The sequence below is a fragment of the Ascaphus truei genome, chromosome 2 (assembly GCF_040206685.1).
Source record: "Ascaphus truei isolate aAscTru1 chromosome 2, aAscTru1.hap1, whole genome shotgun sequence".
Taxonomy (NCBI): Eukaryota; Metazoa; Chordata; class Amphibia; order Anura; family Ascaphidae; genus Ascaphus; species Ascaphus truei.
Window position 1 is genome coordinate 15,095,995 of NC_134484.1, and position 24,285 is coordinate 15,120,279.

Sequence of the window (24,285 nt, forward strand, 5' to 3'; positions counted from 1 at the left end):
AGCGTGTTTCCGGCAGCAGGTTGATTGACGGCCCCAGGAGAGCTCCAGAGTCGCTCGGAGCGACGCACTTCCGGTTGCGGAGCGGAGGAGACCCCTGGATGTCACGTGCTCGGACGGAGCTGCAGCCGGTCACCTAAACCTCTGCTCATGATCTGTGGCAGTTCTGTAAGTAGGATTCCGGTTTTAACCCACCGGATCCCACGTCTGCTACAGTAGTTCATTGTGTGTAATCAACTAATCTTTAATATTAGTCAGCCTTGCTTGTTTTATGTAGTGTTTGTCTTGTCTTGTTAGTCCTGCATGTTCAGTTATTGCATATTTGCACTATGATGTGTTTTTCTGTTCTTTCTCTTTCTGCATTATGTTGATGGAGTCCACATTTTGAAGTGAAGCTGGGAAGCCACATCAACAGCTATCTACAGTATCATTTGAGACTCTAATACTATTGGACATTTACTTTCAACTTTTGGACTATATCGGCGCCGGTCTGTATTGTTTATTTTGCAGTCCCTTTACTGTTACTGTACTTCCCTGTCCCTATTCCTTCATTTGTTTTCTGTTTTGCTCCTATAGGAGAGGGGAGGGAGGATGGGAAACGTCTCCTGTTCCATTCAAGGCTAAAAAGTGGTTTCCAGACTCTCACTTCCCAATTACCAAATGCTGGTATGAAACTCAGGAAGGTTAAACTTTATTTGAATATCTTTTGTATGATGTCCTTCATACTGTATAATTGTCCACCATTTCCATAGTCAAAGCCATCTCCTTCTCTAGTTGTGTTCTCTTACTTATAAGGATGGTGTCATTTTGGGAACATAGCAAATGGGCCACGGGTGATAGAAATAGGGAATTCAGCATTTTAGAAAAAAAAAACATTTAACATTATTTTCAAAGGTACTAAAGAAAGATGAATTGCTTTAAAGACCCACGCAGACGGAGATGATGATGATGATGACACACACATTCAAGGACTAGATGTGGACGTACTTCAGGTGCGGGACCTGGGTAAGTACCAGGATCTCACGTGACCCTCCAGCAATGATATCATTACCAACGTAACTGCCGGGGCGGACAAGGAACGACTGATTCCTGCTCGGGTGTGTACCGCTTTAACCCCGACAGTTACGCAACTTTTTATGGAGCATGTTCGGGCCCACCTGGAAAACCAGAAATTGGTGGGTCTAGGAATTACCTCATCCTGGTCCCCTGCATATCAGGCCTGTTATTTGGACTATAAATTGGCCCTCAAACATTCTTTGCCCTTGCTGGGGAGTTTGGGGATATACAGCTCCAAACCCTGGCTCAGCCAGGGTGGTGCTCCACCAGGAGAGGTCACAAGAGACTTCCGGGACTATTGTTCTAAAAAGAGAATACTGAGGGCTGCAAAGACTATGAAGCCCTCCACTGACTGGTCAGACTGGGACTTTGGGGATCGTGTTTGTGATGATACAGCCGACAGTGTTAACTCTGGAGGGAGTCAGTATGCAATGTCAGTGAACTCTGACACTTCGGGGTTTTCTTCACATACAACCTCTGGTTTTGGGTCAACTAATGCTGCCCCCTGTTAAGTCCTTGCCCTGGTGGGATTCTAAATTTCAGGGGCATGTACCTTACATGCTCCGCACCCGGTTTCTGTTGCAGGAGGGCGATATTGTAGATCATTGTTGGGCCGAGGGAGAGTTTGTCCCTGAGGAAACTGCCGAGGTGTAGAGAGCATGAAATACATCTAGGGATAGTGCAGCCCAAGGGGGTCATACTAAGGTACTGTGAACCACCCATGCAGGAGCCATTATTCTGGGTTCTGCCAGGCCAAGCTGAAGGCTGTAGACTCACTAAGATCAGTAGAGCAGAAAGACAGGCAGTCACATGGCTTTGAGTACCCGTATGTTCCGGAACCTATTATGAGGGAGATAGACGAGAATCGGGAACAGTGGCTGATAGAGGTAATCAGGGCCTACATTACTGTTCATAGTAGGAGTACCTTTTATCATGTATAGGAGAGGGTTGCCTACCTCATAGGAATGTGGAAGGTAGGGAGATCTATTTACATGGACAGGGTGGAGTATGTGTCCGAATGGCATCTTTAAAGCATATTTTCTGGAACTATGCCTGATAGTACTGGGGCACTTGTCCGCAAACAGACCCCGAGCATTGCTGCGGAAGATGGAGGGGCTTTCCCACTAGAGATCTATGCTGGGTATGTACACAAGAAGCCTGTCCTGTGTCCCCACAAACATCGGCGAACAACTCAGCCCTCCTGTTTACCAACAGGTAGCATGCACCACACACGCTGTAATGGCAGAATCTCACATCGGGTGGGGGAAGCACCGTTACATACAATAAACAATAAACAATTCACTTGTTCTTACTTTCCAATAAATCCTTTTTTTTCCTCACGTCCCACAATCTTTCATTGTTCAGCCTGAATGACATAACACAAAAGTCCGGGGAAATCAAAATAGATTGTGAATGACTTAAATCAAATAGAGTCCATAAGGGATTCTGAATCCCAGAAATCCCTTTTCACATAATATGTTGTGTTAACCCCTTTGGTACCTGAAGGAATTCCTTCGCGATGCATTGCTAGCCTCAGGCATCAAAGCAGTTATATAGTTTTCTGCCATAGTGCATTGTAAAAAAAATCCTATTATAAAACCTCATGGTAGAAATATGTAATACAGATATCTCCCCCACAAATGCATCCCTCGTGCTGATTCACTCAGTCGTCTAAGTTACCACCATTTTTCTGTATGCAAATGAGAATGAATATCGCAACCATTTATGATGAAGTAATTCTCAGTGAATATGGAAGTCATTCTTTTTATGTCAAATTGTTACATAGTTACCTAGTTACATAGTTAATGAGGTTGAAAGAAGATATATGTCAATCAAGTTCAACCTATGCTAAATTTAGACGGCCGATACTTTATCCTGTATCAGTACTTACAGTATATTGATCCAGAGGAAGGTAAACAAAAAACCCCAGTGAAATATCATCTAATGATATCTCATAAGGGGAAAAATAATTTCCTTCCTGACTCCAAGAATCAATCAGATTACTCCCTGAATCAACATCCTCCCCATGTTTACTTATTTAGAATATCCCTGTATACCTTTCCTATCTAAAAAGATGTCCAAACTTTTTTTGATCATATCTATTTTATCTGCCATCAAAGTCTCCATGGGTAATGCATTTTAACTGCCCTTACTGTAAATAACCCTTTCCTTTGTTTCTGGTGAAATCTCCTTTCCTCCAACCTTAAGGAATGACCCAAGTACTTTGTATTGCCCATGGGATGAATAATTCTTTTGAAAGCTCCTTGTACTTTTCCCAAATATATGTGTAACCCATATTCCCCCCTCCACCCCCCTGGTCGCAGACTGGACCCCTGCTAGTTGCTGGGCCGTGAATGATGCTGCTGTCGCCATTTTTAACTCCTTATTGGTACTCTGCACTCGCTGACGGTCCCTACAAGTACTCTGTGGTGTGTTTTATGTGGGTGCTTGCTAGTGTACCGGGCATCTCCCTAAGTACGGGCGTCTCCAACTTTTGGTCACTCATAGTGCGGGCCCTGGGCCATGGTCCCTGGACAAGTTAACAGGCTAACCCCCCCAGTTGCCTCACACTATCTGCCTCAAGGGACTAGGACAGCTATAGCTCCACACCCATCTTACAATACCCTCTTAGGGCACCCAGGGCATACTGTGCGAGAGTCCACGCTCCCCTGACTACCCCTGGTATGCATATATGCCCTACTCTCTACAGCACTTGCATGGAAGGTGCACTTTACTCTTCCAGCTCTGCTTCGCTGAAAGCCTGTCCTGTTCTGGATCTCAGCACCTCGTCTCCAAATGTAACCCATATCCCCCCCACCCCCCGGTCGCAGACTGGACCCCTAGGGTGTAGTGAGGGCTGGCTAAGTGTCTTTTGGTGGTGCATACCTGTGAGGAACAGGAGGGCCTGAGTCTCCCACGATGGTATAGGGGTCAACAGGGACAGGCTTCTGAAGTTAATGCCTCCATCTTCTTAGCAACGGTGATGCAGCGCCTCCATCTCTGGCGAGCCCTATAGGGGTAGGGTGAAATCCTCCCAGAGAAGCCCTGGTCTCAGGGCGAGAGATTTCAGTCTCACACAAGTCTCTTTGTAAAAGCAGCAATGTCTCTTTATTGTATACAGCTCACAATAGCAGAAGCAGCAATGTACAGGGTATCTTCCTCCTCTCCTTCTCCTCCAGGCTGTACCCCTTCAGGATGGGCTATATGGAGCTCCAATACTCCAGACACCCACCCCAAGGTTTAGATCTCAAGGTGAGGCAAGCTTCCCCCCCCCCTCTACCCCTGCGCAAAGTGAGGGGCATTGGTCCACCTCACTATAGTGCTATCAGCTCTAATAGTTTTGGTCTTAGCTTCTCCTCCAAATATACGCCTGCATTCTCCGGCCTCTGATCCCAGGGCAGGCTTCACTCCTATAACAGGTATCACTCTGATACTGACTGTCTGGTCACCCACTCCAACACCAACTAACTGCCACTGACAGGATCAGGCCACTAAATTTAGACAGCCCCACCCCTCATGGTGTCAGCAGGCCCCTCCCCTGTGTCTCTTGCCTTCCACACAGAGTCAGGGGGCCTACCTCCACCAATCAAAGCGGGGCTTGAAGTGGGGGAAACCCATGATAACTACTGGCGGCCTGCCCTTAGCAGGACTTACACCAGTAGGGGAAAGATATATAGCCCAAAATCTTACCAGGGCTACACTCATCTTCAGGTGGAATCCAATGGTCCCCACTTGTACTTAACTTTAGAAGCACCATCCTGCAGGTGAACAACCTAGGAAACAAACACATTGCATGTTAGTGTTATGTATCAGACCATCCACAGATGGCGTAAAACAAACAGTGCACGGTTACTCCCAACGTGGAGAACCAACTAATAATAGTGTCTCGGGTCAGGCTTCCGTACTTCCCGCCCATTATGATCTGTTACTGTTATATAGTATGGCTGTACCGACCCAGACTCCGGCCGATACACCACACTGTGCATGTATATACATCTCCCAACACTCCAGGCCCGGACTACATCACTTATTTTGTCTTCATTGTGATAGCCTGCTTTCCCGAACCTTGTTCGCAAGTACTCCATCACTGCCTCCCTGAGCCAGCTATCTCTCTGCTCCTCTATCTCGTCCATTATTGGCTCGGGCACGTATGGGAACGTGTGATTGCCTATACCTGGCAACTATGGCCCTGTCTGCTCGGCTCAACTTGGTAAGTTTCCGGTTACCCGCCCTGCTTGGCAGTACCCAAAACTCAGGCTCCGCTGGGGCAATATCATCGTACAATATGGCAGCCCCCTTAGGAAGGATGTTCTTCTGCTCTATCTCCTGGTATCTGTGCTCGAACTCATCCGCCACCTCCTGGGGAGAAAAGGCACCTACCGCCCACCAATGATCAACTATGTTGTTCCTGATTAGCAGGAACCTTGTACGGTCCATACCCTTGTGGTACCCAGTAAACAGGGGTGCCCACCACTTGTCACGGTTCTCGTACTCTGACACTGCACTGGATGTACCTGTCTCTGTCTATGTTTGTGAAGACACACCGGACGTGACCGCCTCAGTAGAGTGCGAGCCTCTGCGTCTACCTCGTATCGGTGTAGATGGTGGGGTTCATTTTATGGACCACTTTGCTTACAGGCCCTGCCTCCACAGTAGTATTGGACCCTAGGGTCCTCCCTCTAGACACAGGAGAAAAGGATATACGGGTAGACACACGAATCACATTGTCATGTGGTACTTCCCCATCCGATCCTTCGTCACTCAATTCCCAATCCCTCCAATCTTTAGAATATTTGGGGTTTTTGCTTAACTTATCCCCACTAGGTCCCGGTGTCATGACTCGTGACGGGGCAGGGGCAGTGGCTGGGGCAATGGCGCTAGGGATAGGGACTTGGGCAGCAGCAATGTCCGCAAAAGAGTCTATCAGTCGGGCAATGCCGCGACCAGTGGGCATCTTTCTGCTCTCCCTCCCCGGCGTGCTTCGTGCTCCTCTGTGAACGCCGTGGCATTCAAGTGTGGCCAGTGCAGCTGCCATGGCTGCTCCTCTTGATGCAAATATGGCCACCGGACCTCCGTGCCAGCAGGAACCGGAAGTGACGTCAATGCTGGTGCCTGCGGGATCTCCATCTGCTCCGTGGTCTTGCACCGGAAGTGCGTTGAGGACCGGAAGGGGCGGTGGTGGATCATCCGGTCCACGGACGGGCAGGTAGGCCGCAAGCCTTTCTCTCTCGCCCTCTGCAGGTTCCGTCTTCGCCTGGCGGGAGTAAGGGGTGGGGGTTTCTCCTTACCGCTCCGCTGCCGGATGATGATCTCTGGTTCCTCTGGAGCGTCCCGGATCCCATCTCTGCCGCCCTGGGAGTCACCACGGCCGTGGGACTGCTACGGGCTTAAGGCCGCACCAGCGCTCGCCGTCGGGAGGTGTCTGCTCCCTCTCTCCGGTAAGTGGGCCGCCATCTTTCTTACAGCTGGGGTGGTTCGCCGGTAGGCACATCGCCACCAATGGGACGCCATCTTCTTCCTCCGAAGACGACTTGCTCGGATCCTCCGCTAGGGAGTCACCTGGGTCTTTCGCTGCACCGCCAGTGGGTAGTGGTACGAAATGGGCCCGCTCCGGTACCTCCACTGCGGTCGCGCTCTTCTCCGCCGAAACATCTCTCGGCTCTGTAGTTGGCTGGTCCTTGGTTCCCACCTCAGCGGTGAGGCAGGGAACTAGGGCAGCCTTCTCTGCTGTCTCCGCCACCTCTGTTAGGTTTCCCGGAGAGGCACCCGGAGGGGTCTTGATCATGGGCCATGGCTCGGTAGGCCACAGGTAAAATGTACCACATTGAGGGCATCGTGCTTTCGTGCTTGGGGCCAGTCCGGGTGTCTTGCAGTGTATGCACAGGCACCGGAGGTACTCTCGGCCGTCGAGCTCCACTACCAGGAAGCCTCCTGGGAACTTGAAGGTGGTCATATTTAATTCTGACATTGTTTGCTCAGGGGTGGAACAGTTCAGTTTGTCAGCTCCTCTCTCTTTCAATGCCAGGCAAAAGTGAAGTTCTTCGCCTTCACTTCCTGTCCCTCCCTTCTCCGGAGTGGACGCTTCTGATTGGCTCTCACAGTGCCCCCTCCCTCTGGTGGAAACAAGAGGAGGGGCACTCTCTCTCTCTCAGCGTGACGTGGCTTTGTCTGTCGGCCAGTCACAGCAAAGGTGGGTGGGCTTTCGGCTTTCGCGCCATTCCGCTCCTTCTGCAGGGGATCTGGGCTTGGCGCCAAACCCCTGCACATCTCCCGCCACATTTCTCTCAGAGTCTCTTTGCACGCTTCACGTGCGCTATCCAGGATTGGCGGGAGTCGCCATTTTGGGACTACTGCTAGCTGCTGGGCCGTGAATGACGCTGCTGTCGCCATTTTTAACTGCTTCTTGGTACACCGCACTCGCTGATGGTTCCTACAAGTACTCTGTGGTGTGTTTAATGTGTTTGCTGGCTAGTGTACCTGGGCATCTCCCTAAGTACGGGCATCTCCTACTTTTGGCCACTCATAGTGCGGGCCCTAGGCCATGGTCCCTGGACAAGTTAACAGGCTAACCCCCCCAGTTGCCTCACACTATCTGCCTCAAGGGACTAGGACAGCTATAGCTCCACACCCATCTTACAATACCCTCTTAGGGCACCCAGGGCGTACTGTGCGAGAGTCCACGCTCCCCTGACTACCCCTGGTATGCATATATGCCCTACTCTCTATAGCACTAGCATGGAAGGTGCACTTTACTCTTCCAGCTCTGCTTCACTGAAAACCTGTCCTGTTCTGGATCTCAGCAGCTCGCCTCCAAATGTAACCCATATCCCCCCCGGTCGCAGACTGGACCCCTAGGGTGTAGTGAGGGCTGGCTATGTGTCTTTTGGTGGTGCGTACCTGTGAGGAACAGGAGGGCCTGAGTCTCCCGCGATGGTATAGGGGACAACAGGGACAGGCTTCTGGGGTTAATGCCTCCATTTTCTTAGCAACGGTGATGCAGCGCCTCCATCTCTGGCGAGCCCTATAGGGGTAGGGTGAAATCCTCCCAGAGAAGCCCTGGTCTCCGGGCGAGAGATTTCAGTCTCACACTAGTCTCTTTGTAAAAACAGCAATGTCTCTTTATTGTACACAGCTCACAATAGCAGCAGCAGTAATGTACAGGGTATCTTCCTCCTTTCCTTCTCCTCCAGGCTGTACCCCTTCAGGATTGGGTGTATGGAGCTCCAATACTCCCGACACCCACCCCAAGGTGTAGACCTCAAGGTGAGGATAGCTTTCCCCCCCCCCTCACCTCCTGTGCAGGGTGAGGGGCATTGGTTCACCACACTATAGTGCTATCAGCTCTAATAGATCTTGTCTTAGTTCACCTCCAAATATACGCCTGCATTCTCCTGCCTCTGGTCCCAGGGCAGGCTTCACTCTTATAACAGGTCTCACTCTGATACTGACTCTCTTTTCAGCCACTCAAACACCAACTAACTGCCACTGACAGGATCAGGCCACTAAATTTAGACAGCCCCGCCCCTCATGGTGTCAGCAGGCCCCTCCCCTGTGTCTCTTGCTTCCACACAGAGTCAGGGGGCCTACCTCCACCAATCAAGGCAGGGCTTGAAGTGGGGGGAACCCATGATAACTACTGGCGGCCTGCCCTTAGCAGGACTTACACCAGTAGGAGAAAGATATATAGCCCAAAATCTTACCAGGGCTACATATGTGTATATAGTTATCATAGCCCAACTTAGACGCCTCTTTTATAATGTAAACAAATCTAATTTCGCTAGCCTCTCCTCATAAATCAGATTATCCACCCCCTTTATTAATTTGGTAGATTTTCTCTGCACTCTCTCTAGTTCCATAATGTCTTTTCTATGTAGTGGTGCCCATAATTGTACTCCATATTCAAGGTGTGGTATTATAAAGTGATATAATTAGATTTACTTCCCTTTCATTCATTGCCCATTTAATGCAAGATAAGCTCTTGTTTGCCTTTGCAGCTACTGCATGACATTGGGCACTATTGCTAAGTCTGCTGCCTACAAGCACTCATCTTTCCTTCTCCATCAAGGATTTCCCTAATTTATCCCCATTTCATTTGTAAATCGTCCGTTTATTATTATATTCCATATGCATAACCTTACATTTATCTGTATTAAACCTCATCTGCCATTTACCTGCCCAAATTTCAAGTCTCTCCAAGTCATTCTGGAGAGAACTAACATCCTGCTCTGATTCTACTACCTTACATAATTTAGTGTCATCAGTAAAGATGGATACTTTGCTCTCGATGCCAACCTCAAGGTCATTAATAAACAAGTTAAAAAGCAGGGGTCCCCGTACTGATCCCTGAAAAAGTTCCATTTATGACCACTCTCTGTTGTTTATCCTGTTTATTAAACCACATTGTTTTAGACTTATTTCTTTTATATTTATTACCAAAGGCTATACACTGACAAGTGTGCTTTTCTAACAATGTTTTAAAAACTGCCCATTTATCTTCCAATTTTGCCCTGCAGAAACATCCTCCCAATTTATACTTTGTAGATTAGTCCTCAGTTTATTAAAATCTACCTTTCTAAATTCTTTGTTTAACCCAAGAATTCTATTTTTGATCATGTATTTCAAATTAGACCATGTTATGATCACTGTTACCCAAATGTTCCCGGATTTGAATATTTGTGTTTACTTTTATATTGTTTGATATTACCAAATACATTATTTCCCCTCTCCTGGTTGGTTCCTCAATAACTTGGGTCATATAATTGTCTTTAAGCACCACCAAAAACCTGTTTCCTTTAGTTATAATGCTAATCTCATTGCCACAGTCTACGTCTCGATAATTAAAATCACCCATTATGCAAACACGACCTAAAGTAGTTTTGATGCCTTCTCCATATGCAAAAGTATTTTGGCTTCCTCAATATCACAGATATTTGGTGGTTTATAGTATATCCCTACTCAGGAGTATGGATGATTAGAGAATCTAGCCCAATGAGTACCCCACAATGTGATTACAGGCACAGGGTGATAAAGTGACTTGCCCAACTTCATACTGTATGGAATGCTAGCACTGGGGATTCCAGCCCATAGGCAATGTTTTAAACACAAGGCTTCTCCTTCAGCTCTGGAGAGGCGTTACAGCAAGAAGTAGTCATGTTAAGACTCATTTTTATAGTAGGACCATTTTACCACTGTAATTGCAATGTAATCTTTAGCCAATCAACACGCCAGTGCTATCTCAACATGTACTTTTGGTGTAAAAAAATGGCTAATCTCACTTGCAAGTCAGTAGAGGGTCAGTTATCCCTCTGCCCATTTTGGTTTTTACTGAATGCTATTTGCTTTCCCTGTATTATAAAACTCAAGGTAAGTATGGCTAAACAAACATCTGTATACAGTACGTTTGATTTAGACATGTGTATTGGATTTCATATTTATTTAAATTGTTCTGTTTCAGTTATTATGCCAAAATTCCTTATACTGTGCAACTACACCATTCATTGGTAATTTATAATAGTATGAAAGCACAGCTTGGAAATACATGAAGAGTTTTCATAAATCCACACTTTATAAGAAGGTAATATGTGTGCTTATTTATATGTAAATGAAACTCAAAGGTCTCAGTTCTACAAAATGACTTTGCTCATTGAATGGACACTTTAATAACAAAGAACCTTCAGTGCCCTCTGAGGACGTGGGAGAATTTAGCAGAAATTACTCATCAGGTATTTAAATATGACATTTAGTCCCAGACATTAACAAATTTAGTAGTATTTGCAAATGGAAAAACAACACAAATTCTGTCAATTTCAAGTCCGCCTTAAATGGAAATGGCAATTATCTGAAAAGTAGGATTATCTCAAATGGTCTTATTGGGAGATGTATTTTTTATATAATATAAATTATAGGATACTAAAACCCAAGACATTTTATTTCAAAGTAAATTGGTTTGTTTTAGGTTTTGCATGTTGTTTTGCATTTCTAACACATACAGTACATTTATTTTGAAAGCTTGAACTAAACAGAGATACAGTATAGATGTAGTGAAACCATCTGTCTCTGGAGACGCGTCGAAACAATTCTTAAAGACCCGACTGCGGAGACAGTGCAATGTCGCTACGAGGGGCATGTTTCCGGATCAGACCGCTCGCAGCGATAGTCCATGGAGATGGGTCAACGTCCCGCAGATTGCTCAAGTGCCAAAAACAGAAAGTCTTGCTACATCTGTAGGTCTAGACCTAGTATTATGCAATTGGACATTAACACTAGCAGCCATATGATCTAATCTTACTGTACGTAGCGCTCTTACTCACATTCCAAATTAAACTGTAGACATTTTCTTCTTAACATTTTACAAGAATGTATTTTGTAGGGCTCTCTAAGAGAGGAGGCAGCAGATCTCCTCAAATAATAATTTCTTATGTATCGGTCTGGGTGGAATAAATTGAGCAATCCTTGTCTCTCTGTGGCCCATATTGTAAAAAAAAAAGCCATACAAATACAAAAAGGAGCTTTGATCAGGACAACTCACTTCCTTTATTGCCAGAGGTATGTAACCACTCAACTGTGGGTTGTAGTTGTCCTGGTGTAGAGATATGAAAACTTTTTCTGATGGTCCGTGGATCCAGGTAGTATCCACCTTAACTTCTACATTTGAATGAGCATAGATATCAGAGATTATATATAAACCACCCTGCCATTCTTGGTATCATTTGATAAATGTAACATTTGCGATTACACACATCTATTCGTCCTTCTTGCAAATCGCTGTCAGGCCCAGGATTTCAAATTTATTAACTTTACCCAAATCTTTTTTATATTATTATTAATATTTTTGAAGTAATAACTTAGATCACATTTTATTTGAGTTATCATTACTCCTCATGAATCCTTGGGAGCTCTGAATGAGTTTCACATATTTAGGCAATTTGGTGAATGTCCAACTGAGTAGCTCAGTGGTCAGTGGTTAGTGGTCAGCTCACTCTATTTTACACTCATTTTTAGTTTAATGGCCATGGCTCTTGTTCAGTCTGGCCTCCAGGTAATGGATCAGCTTCTTCCTTAAACCTGCAGTCTTACCAAACTTTACTGCAGGTGTCAGATCATATCAGATATCAGACCCGCTGTCTCTGAAACTCTTCCTGTCCTAACTGAATTGTTGAAATTTAAAACTAAGAAAATCTTTGGCAGTACTTGTCAATCAGAATAACTTTAGCCTGTTCTCTCAATTCCATCACAGACCTGTGGTTACATTTGTAAGTGTAATGGTGTTTCCCCCACCCAATCTCACATAGGGTCTCCTAAGGGAACTAGATCTCTGGTTACATGAGTCTTGTTGGTGCATACCTGCTGGTAACAGGGGGCCCTGAGTCTCCCGCGATGTCATGGGGGATAACAGGACAGGCTTCTGGGGCTGTGCCCGAATTCTTCTTACTGGTGCAGCGCCTGCATCTTGTGCAGCCCCCAGCTGTGCGGGGTGGAGTACCTGCAAAAGAGTTATCTCCCTCTCCTCCCAATATACTCCACTCTCAGGCAGGAGATAAAAACAAATATCTCTTTATTGTCCTTTCCTTTTTAGCAGCAAAGTCTTTAGTACAGCACACACCACTTTCAAAGATGTTCACCTCCAGGATGTTCCTAGACACTACTCCTAGTCAGTACACTATGAGCTGTCTCTTGCTCTTCTCTTACTCCTTTGTGGAGCAAGAGGAATATTTCTCCCCTCTCCCCTAAAGGAGGGCCTTCAGTTTACCAGAGCCCTGGCAGCCTACTGAGATACGACTCTCCTCTCTCAAAGCTAGAGAGGAACACCCTAAAACAGGAAATGGTAATTCCTTAAGTACAGATCCAGTAGTCCCACCCCTGTGCCCTTAACTGACACAAGACATGAGCACGACCTTTTCTGACCAACTGAATTACAGTGGTTGGGGCAAACCCATTTTAATTCCTGGCAAACCTGCCATTACCAGGGATTATTGCACAGGAGGAGGACAGAATAATAGCCGAAACCTACCAGGGCTATATAAGCAAAACATTCTTGCTACAATATATAAATTCTGTATTTGGTACTGATGCATTCCTCTCTTTCACAGTCTTATTCATATGTTTGTGCTCTTCTGGAGGGATATGTTTGCTGTACTGTAGGTTAATGCAGTATCCACTTCACTGCCATGAAATGTAACAGAGAAAGATTCAGGGTACCTCGGCTGCACACTCATTATTTGAACATGGACATCTTTTTATTTATAGGTCAACATTGTGGCAACAACTTTCCGGGGGATAAGCCCTTCAACAGGTGTAGTGTTGTACACTGCCAAAGGGCTAATCCCAAAAAACATTGTACCTCAATGTTTACCTGCAAATAAAAAGATGACGACATTAAACATTCAGTTGCAATATATAAATAGCATGTATAATACATTCACTGGAAATGTACTACACATACAAATAAAACCAAAGCACGGTAGATATGCTTTATAAACAATGCTCGGAAACTTTCCTCATAGCAACCTCTGTAAAGAGTCTACAGTTTGTTCCATACACCTCTAATTGATTTATCAAGACGAATCAATTAAGTGTCTCATTACTCAATGAGAAAGTTTCATGGGCTGTGCAGTGAGCCATAAAAGAATTCTAATTAGGTTGAAAGATTTGTGGCATTGTGATTTTTCCTCTTTAAACTTAGCAGACCTGATTATACTTGAATAAATGACCTTCTTATTGTAAATGTAACTACAATGTTGGTTATTTGCTGCCACATCTTTCCTTATTTGATAATAGAACAATCAGTCACTTTCCTCTCCCTGGGTTGTATCTTTTGGAATTTACTTGATCTAAAACCTATTAGTACCTGTTTCACTGCCTTGCCATTTGTGTATCAAAGTGCCATAAAGCGTTGAAGCTGTGCTCTCCATCACTCTGCTCTGTGTTTTCTTTGAGATATTGATAAGTACAAACAATCCAGCCTCGTTGCTAAAGACCTCAATCATCGTATCTAAAAGTAAAGAATAAATACCAAGGAACAGCTTAAAATATATATTGTAATAAACATGCAGATGTCTCAGATATTAAGATGATGTCTTTATTTTGTGGCAATGTCTAATGTTCTTACAAAATTCTTAGATAATATATGAGCTTTCATATGGGGGGGTGGGGTGGTGTGTTATGGGAGGGTACAAGTAGAGAAGATATTAATAAGTTTAGTTTTTTTCATGCTTGATTTTTATTATATAGATTATTTGACATTATGGTAATCAGTGTTTTGAATATGATACACACACATATATATATATATATATATATATATATATATATATATATATATATATATATATATATATATATATATATATATATATATAGCAACTGTAAATATTCCTGTATATATTGCATGTCTTAGACAGGTGTGCAACCTGTCTTTCACCATTATCGCCCAGCACACAGCACTTCCACTGCAGCAAGGGATTCTGGGAAATGACATGCAAATGAGCACACAGTGCCACCTTTTATCTCAAGCTCACATTACATGAACAACCCTTAGCCAATACATGTCTGTGAGTGGGTTAACTGGCTTTGCATCTCCCAAGTCCTTGCTTAAAAGCTGTGTTTAAAGCAGCATGCATTGGCTAAGGGTTGTTCATGTAATGTGAGCTTGAGATAAAAGGTGGCACTGTGTGCTCAGTTGCATGTCATTTACCAGAATCCCTTGCTGCAGTGGAAGTGCTGTGTGCTGGGCGATAATGGTGAAAGACAGGGTTGCACACCTGTCTAAGACATGCAAATGAATATACAGGAATATTTACAGTTGCTATATGCTATACTGTGGAGGGTTTTTGTCACTTTTTTTACCCACCATAACCTTAATAAATGTGGTGATTACCCACTCTTTTAATCTCAAATGAGCAAATGCCAGCAACCAACCTCACACTGATGGTACCCATCAAGGTTGAAACATGTCTGTGAGTGGGTTAACTGGCTTTGCATCTCCCAAGTCCTTGCTTAAAAGTTGTGTTTAAAGCAGCATGCATTGGCTAATGGTTGTTCATGTAATGTGAGTTTGAGATAAAAGGTGGCACTGTGTGCTCATTTGCATGTCATTTCCCAGAATTCCTTGCTGTTGTGGAAGTGCTGTGTGCTGGGCGATAATGGTGAAAGTCAGGGTTACAGACCTGTCTAAGACATGCAAATGAATATACAGGAATATGCTATACTTTGAAGGTTTTTTGTCACTGGTTACATGAGTCTTGTTGGTGCATACCTGCTGGTAACAGGGGGCCCTGAGTCTCCCGCGATGTCATGGGGGATAACAGGACAGGCTTCTGGGGCTGTGCCCGAATTCTTCTTACTGGTGCAGCGCCTGCATCTTATATATATATATATTAACGAACAAAAGAAAAAAGCAGCGCCTCTGCTAATGGTTAAATAGGTGAATATAGTGTAGTATATAAAATAAATTAAATATAAAAAATATATAATATATAATATATAATGAACCGACTGTGATTAATAATAAAATACACAAATATTAGTGAAGTACTAAATAATTCTAGTGCAAATAATAATCAAACCTATAACCATAAAGATAAATGCATAGATATTGCAAATATACAAATTCATAAGAAAAAAAGAGTGTAAAAACCAGTCCTCAGATTGTCCAATAATAATATTATTATACATATTATTCAAAAACTAATAAAAATATATCATATTATGATATATATGACAACTTCAATACTTTCCACCCGACCATCAACCTCAAACTCACCCATTCCCCGGATGAAGTACATTTCCTAGACACCACCATTACTATAAAGAACAACCAACTACAGACCTCTGTATACCGCAAACCTACAGACAGAGCCAGCTATTTGACTGCTTCCACCCGACACACACCAAACATGCAACCATCTACAGTCAAGCCATACGATACAGCCGGATATGCTCCGACACAGCAGACAGAGACCAGCGGATTAAAGCCTTGAGATCAGACTTTATTAACCGTGGATATAACCACAGAATTGTAGACCAGCAAATTCACAAAGCCACCAGAATACCAAGAAGTGATCTCCTTGAATACAAACAGAAGGAGACAAGTGACAGGGTACCTTTGGTGGTCACATATAACCCACACTTACTGCTGCGGCCGAGTTTATTCGAGCATTTGCCCGTTCTCGGCCGCAGCAGTAACCTGGCGCGCGCCGGAGGGTGCCGGGCGCGCGCCGAAGCCTCGGAGGAGAGGCCAGCCGATCTGGGCTTCCCCCTCTCCTCACCGGGTCCGCCGGGTCCCCCGGAACGTCCCGCCGCCGTCCTCACATCCGCGCGACACCAGGGCTCCCTCGGGGAGCCCTGGGCACGCATACAGGCGGCACAGGCACCCGATGACGCGTGACCGCGCATCACACTGAGGGAGTGCGGCTCGCAAGCCGGGACATATCCCGGCTTTCGGAATGAGCCGTACTCGAATAAAGTGTGCCGCCTGTGTAGGAGCCCTACGCAAGATCGCCAGGAAACTACAACCCATCCTCCAGGAAGATACAAGACTGCAACAGGTCTTCCCTGAAGCACCCTTATTATCATACAGACAACCCCATAATCTCAAGAATATTATGGTGAGGAGTAAAGTTTTCAGCAGTACAACTGAATGCGGGATAAAACCATGCCAGGACCCAAGATACAAAACCTGCGCAATGCTCTACATAGCGGACACAATGCAAATACCACACAGGAATCGGGAATGCAAAATCAGAGGAAGGTTCACCTGTTCTTCCAGCAATGTCGTGTACCTCATCATGTGCATGAAATGCCCAGGGGGCTGCTACTACATAGGTGAGACAGGGCAGGGGCTAAACAAGAGAATGAACCTGCATCGCCACAGCATCACACGCGGTACAAGAGACAGTCCTGGTGGCGAACATTTCTCTGACTCTGGCCATAAGATGAACGATCTGAGGGTTGCCATACTCATAGGTAATCTTAAAACCCCGAAAGAGAGACGGTTGCATGAATACAAACTTATGCAACTGTTCGGGACACTTAGCAGTGGCCTAAACAGAGATCGAAATTTTATGAGTCATTACTGACACAAGTGAACTCTCGTCCCATAAGCGCTAAAGGCCATGTCTGTACATACTGTGCTATATGTATGCACACACAGCTGTCTCTCACACATACTAATACTCCTTGTTTTTCCATCCCTATACACCAAATGGGACCACTAAGTATCCACACACACTTTTAGTTGTGCTACAAACTCTCACATTTCCACACCCACCCACACCATTTATATCCACTCCCACTCCACACACACCTTGTGTAAAGCACTGTATATACTGTGGGCTCTCCATTCATTTTTATTCACACTGATACACATACACACTCTTTCTTCACTTGCTTTCAGTAACCTTTTGACACCTTTAGCCATATAACACATCCACACCGGGGGAAGGAACAGCACAGATAACATTCCAAGAGACACTGTTTTTAAGTATACCTTATGCTTCATTCGTTGTAACATCGCCGGAAGAAGAGATAAGTGTATCTCGAAAGCTCGCACAAATAAAAGCATTTCGTTAGCCACAGAACGGTATCATCTATTTATTTTAGCTCGGCTAACACGGTACTGATACCTCTACATGTATATATATATATATATATATATATATATATATATATATATATATATATATATCTCATAATATGATATATTTTAATATTTTTATTAGTTTTTGAATAATATGAAACAATATAAATACAATCATTAAACATATCGTAAAATGATGTATATATATATATATATATATATATATATATATACAGTATATATATATATATATATATATATATACGTATACATCATTCTACTATATATGTTTAATGATTGTATTTATATTGTTTCATATTATTCAAAAACTAATAAAAATATTAAAATAAATACATATACATATTGTAATAATAACTGATTACAATATATATTGTAGTAAATTATTTCAATATCCAAAAAACATTTAAAAATACGAATCAGAAAACCAGTAAAATATGCGTAAAACTCTTCATATGGCAGGGAGATCATGGATCATTAGATACCTTCCTGAGATTTATAAACACGAATTTATTTAAAGCTGAAGTTTGTTTCTAGCAGCAGTAAGAGAGAGGTGGTATTCTTAGATTTAGTAGTATATATAGAAAATAACAACTTAAAAACTAAAACCCATTTTAAAAAAGTGGATGCGAATAATTTTATTCTAGAATCTAGCTACCATGAAAAAAATTGGTTGAAAAATATCCCGTATGGACAACTGCGAAGAATCAAGCAGAACTGCACTGAGGATAATATCTATAAAGAACAGTCAGCCATCCTTGTTGAGAAGTTTAAAGAAATAAATTATAAAGATGTCGTTATAAATAAGGCAATAGAGAAAATAGTCCTAGTTCTACAACCTTGAACAGCCGGTGAGAATTGAACTCAGTTCACAGTTCATAAGGACAGAGACCAGTTCTCCTCACGAGATGGAAATAATCCTGTATATGTGAGATATCAAACAGAAAGAACAAACATTGCGCAGTATATTTAAACAGCCAATAGTTATATTCTGATTGCAGAGTTCACTGAATTGCCTACTTACTAGAAGTAGCTAGATCGCATACAGGGGAGAGAAACTGTGCTTTAAACCTTCCTGGTCCCGGGAGCTTCTGGTATGGCACGAACCCCTCGTGGTGTCCTTGGCATCCGTGGGTCTTGAAAGGTTGTCTCTTCAGATTTTGTCTTTAGGAATCCTGTCTGGGACACTGCTTCTTAGGCTCCTCCCTACGCGTTTCGTGACGGGGAACGTCACTTCGTCAGGGAATGTGGAGCCTCATCAATCCCGTGTCAATTTTATAGCCGCAGGTTAACCCCTTATATGGAGGAACCACCTGAGACTAGTTAAATTCAAAATGTTTCTAATGTCCTGGTAATTGTAACAAGCGGGGTTTATAAGAAAGCACCTTGAAATGAAAGCACTTTAAATTGAATGCACTTTAAAAAGACCCATGCATCATTTGAAATGAACATAAATCACATAGCATAAAATTACATATAGATTAAACTGAATAGTGAGCAATTGATTAAGAGTATAATGTTGGACAAGATGTAAATTGTCATAGGTGACAAATTACAAAAATTATAAAAATTATAAAAATAATAAAAATGAAGCTAGATCAAAATCAATGTTTAACCCTTTGGGTTGGAGGGATACTCTAAAAACCCTCCAACCCAAAGGGTTAAACATTGATTTTGATCTAGCTTCATTTTTATAATTTTTGTAATTTGTCACCTATGACAATTTACATCTTGACGAAGTGACGTTCCCCGTCACGAAACGCGTAGGGAGGAGCCTAAGAAGCAGTGTCCCAGACACTCCAGCTGCCAGTCAAGATTGGAGACGGTGACATCATCCAACCAAGCCGGAAACACGTGAGGTACACGCGGTACTGGGAAGGACTCTTAGTGACTGAGGCGGCTGCTGTGTGTGCTGGGCAGGGCACTTCTTTATTGATTTTACACTCACCTTCACTTGTGAGTATTTTATTTGTGTTTTAGGTAGGCGTCATTAAAGGTTTTTTATGCTGCGCAATCCCCTGTTCCTTTTTATTTCTCACCGGAGAAAAAGTTGCAGGATTCCTAAAGACAAAATCTGAAGAGACAACCTTTCAAGACCCACGGATGCCAAGGACACCACGAGGGGTTCGTGCCATACCAGAAGCTCCCGGGACCAGGAAGGTTTAAAGCACAGTTTCTCTCCCCTGTATGCGATCTAGCTACTTCTAGTAAGTAGGCAATTCAGTGAACTCAGCAATCAGAATATAACTATTGGCTGTTTAAATATACTGCGCAATGTTTGTTCTTTCTGTTTGATATCTCACATATACAGGATTATTTCCATCTCGTGAGGAGAACTGGTCTCTGTCCTTATGAACTGTGAACTGAGTTCAATTCTCACCTGCTGTTCAAGGTTGTAGAACTAGGACTATTTTCTCTATTGCCTTATTTATAACGACATCTTTATAATTTATTTCTTTAAACTTCTCAACAAGGATGGCTGACTGTTCTTTATAGATATTATCCTCAGTGCAGTTCTGCTTGATTCTTCGCAGTTGTCCATACGGGATATTTTTCAACCAATTTTGGTCATGGTAGCTAGATTCTAGAATGAAATTATTCGCATCCACTTTTTTAAAATGGGTTTTAGTTTTTAAGTTGTTATTTTCTATATATACTACTAAATCTAAGAATACCACCTGTCTCTTACTGCTGCTAGAAACAAACTTCAGCTTTAAATCATTCGTGTTTATAAATAAATATCCTTGATCTCCCTGCCATATGAAGAGTTTTACGCATATTTTGCTGGTTTTCTGATTCGTATTTTTTTAAGTTTTTTGGATATTGAAATAATTTACTACAATATATATTGTAATCAGTTATTATTACAATATGTATATGTATTTATTTTAATATTTTTATTAGTTTTTGAATAATATGAAACAATATAAATACAATCATTAAACATATATAGTAGAATGATGTATACGTATATACGATATATATATATATAAATATATATATATATATATAACTGGGTTGAACTGGGACGAGACTTAGATATGATCAAATATAATTTATTCCTTGATAAAGGTGAACACACAAGATATACAAATAACAGGCAAAATATAGACACTTACTTAAAGATTATGACAAGAAAGCCATCAGGATACAGGTTGGGCCATTTCTTCCATATTTCAGTTGACATCACAGCAAGACTTGCAGCTCATGAATGAAGACTCATGCATGAAGACATGCAGACATGAAGACATGAGGAACTTTGCACGAAGACATGCAGACATGAAGACATTTGAGCAAGGGGTAAATCTGACTTAAATACCATGTCAAACTCATCTCTTAACCCTAGATGCCGGAAAGGCTAGAAAAAGTCTTTGAAGCAGATTTTGGGCTTCCATTGTTTAGTGTGAAGTATCACACTTAAAATTGTCAGTTCCTGGGCCCAGCATAAACAATTAGGCAATTAGCCTTTGATCACCGTGCTATCTAAATTCTAGCAGGATGCCCTTCCTGCTTATTAGCATAATAGAGGGAGTCTGCAGTTTCCAGAACAAAACCAAAATTCCATATACACTGTAAATAACTTCATAACTTCAGTTCAGAAGTACTTGCTGGCACGTGAGTCATATTAATACATTCCGTCACGCATGACGCTCCCAATGAGACTAAATATTACAGTGTAATATTAAAATTAAGAGAGATATTAATATATGGCTCTTAGTATCTGTTAAACCTCAGGTGTCTGTATTCGTTAGTTGGGGCTTGGTCCCACGAATACACATATGTAACTCTTGGCATGTTCAGCCGAGGACATCTCATAACATTCTTATATTTAATAAGGTCACCCATTCTGATTTCTCCTTGGGTAACCGCAGCCCTGGCCCTCATCAATGAATCCTTTGAAGCAGGGACCCCTGTGTAGTGAAAATTTGTCACCTGGTGTTAGATTTCACACCCAATGCCCCAGCCTGGGTCTAGCTGTCTCTAGCAATATTCCCTTGGCCTGCAAATTAGGTATTAACATACTGTACACTAAAAAACCTTCTGTTTTTCACACCCAACTTCAATCAAGCCTTTTGAAGCCCAGATTTTCTGAAAAGACACACCACAGTTGTATTTTCTTAAACTGTAGCTTATTAACCCCTTAAGCCCCAGTGTGTGTGGTGCAGACACTGGCCCAGAAACAATACATTTTTTACAGGGGAATAAGCATTTGGATATTGAAGCGAGTTAAAAACACATTACTGGACCTCAGTCCAGTTAACCCCTTGCTTCCCAGGTGAGGGTAGAGGGTGGCCAATTGGGGTGTAACCCCTTTAATCCCGGGCCAAATCCTCCCCATCGTCACAGTGAGTGCATTTGAATTTTGCTATTTCGCTCTGAAAATATACTTTTTAGACATACACTACACTGTGTTAGTCTTCATCCTTTTTTCATGACATGGAAGTAGATATTACAACATGGACATAGTAACGTGCTGAAAAACCACAACTGAAGGTTGCTCGTTTCAGAGAGAGAAAGAGTCTCTGTACTGCTTGATTTCTGGGAAAAAGTGTGAGTGCTACTATCTTACAGCCCCACATATTCCAGATATATATACACTGGTCACACTATGTAATGTCTTTTCGTCTTTTCATGACCACGCTGTGAACATCCTACACTCCCCTTGCTGTGGAAGAATACAATCAAGATATAGACTCCTGAACAGTCTATTGAAGGGTTTTGTCTGAGCTGCTTTACAATTAATTCTTTATTTCACATTTGGTGGTGGAAATTATTTTATATGATCACTAATTAATTGTTCACTTTGTTCACTATGCAAATACTGGTCACTAATATTTTGAATTTATTTATATATTATATTTTATATTTTATACATAAGATTGATGCACTAGCAATTTGTTTGATTAATTAAGGAGCGCCCAATTACACACACGTTTTGCACTGGTGTGGGGAATAAGGCAGAAAGAAATAAAACTGCAACATTTTCCCTCTTCTGTCCCTCATACCCAGAGACTCAGAAGTATATTAAAACATACCCTAATGTATTAAAATATACTTTAATGTTATGTAATGTAATGTGCTAGTTACATTCGGAACCGATATCCAAACAGGCTGCCCGAGCTAAACCATAGGTGCCGGTAAGTTTTCTGGACATCGGAGTTCAAAGCAGTCAGAGGATGCCAGAGGTGTGAAAAGCATTTGGTCAGCGGGGAAAGGCAGAGTACCAGGTCTGGAGATCAATGGCATTCCCCTGAGATGCCACTTGCTCTGCCAGTCCTGGTGTAGCCTGTCACAGCGGGTGGTACTGAGATAGCCAGGGAGGAATGTGGCAAGCTTGCACATGTCCCTTGGCTATTTCAGATTTCCCGCTGGCCCGGCTTTTCTAGCCGGCTTGTCTCTGATTGGTTGCTTGGGAATTTTCCTACACGTTGATTTGTTGCTGAGTGTTGAGAATGAAACTCAGAATACTATAAGAATTTGTGAGCCAATCATATTCGGAGATCCCTGTTATAAGAGTGTGGTTGGGCTTTTCAAAGTTGCTTCTGCACGAATTGCAGAGCAACGGCTTCATTTTCAAGCCATAAAAGCCTGCCTGATAGAGTCCCGACTTTTGCGCCCAAGTTCTCATAAACAATCGTAGCGGACACGGCTTGGATTTTATGCCGATTTGAGTTCCAGATTTGGACTACTGCACCGACACACTTTATTCGAGCAAATACCCAGTATGTACCTGGCAGATACCTGGAATGCGCCACTCCTCACCTCTGACAAGCCCCGTTGCGTTTGCCTTCCCAGCCTGGGTTCATGCCTGGCTGACAGGCGGCTGATCTGTTAAATGATAATGATTAGGATTTAATAGGCTGCAATGCTTCGCGTGTCTACCAGATGGCATAAATTCATGAATTGTAATGCAGTATATATATATATATATATACTGTGCAGTATTGCAGCCAGCGGGAATAAAATGCTTCAATCCCTGCCTGGAAAATACCTCAATGCACTCGGGCAGAAAACAGTCACAAACCTCAATACACCCGGGTATACCCGAATTCGTGGGACTAGCCGAGCTCGAATAAAGTGTGTCGCCAGTGTAACTCGCGGTCAGGTGGGACCAAGATCCCAGAAGAGAACGTACCGGCCGATTTGGGTTCCAGGAGATTCCGGGCTAAGTCCCGGTCAGGGTAAAACTCTTCTTTAGAGTTCCCTGCACATAGAAAAGTCTAGTATTCGACTCCAGTCCCACCGTAAGTGTGTCTTTCTGTCAGTAATTTTGTGTATCATTGTGTGTAAGCGAATTTTTGCCGAATAAATTACAATTTATTTCATTACCCTGTTTTGCTCAATGAATGATCCTGGTAAAAAGGTGTAAATAACTTTGTCTCCCATGACAGTCTCACAGCACAGATACATCCTTACAGCATACATAGTACTTCTCCTCATAAGGCATTCTGGCACAGGAGTATCCGTCGCTCTCTCCTACGGGGAAAGGCAGATCAGTCAGAGCCCTGGCTACTCTCTGTACTCAGACACACCTCACCCCCTAAGGGTAAGGTAGAACAGGACTCCCTCAGAACTCTCTTCCACAGGAGGGGAGAGAACAGACCCACTAGGGAGGGGACCCTCACCCTTTATACCTG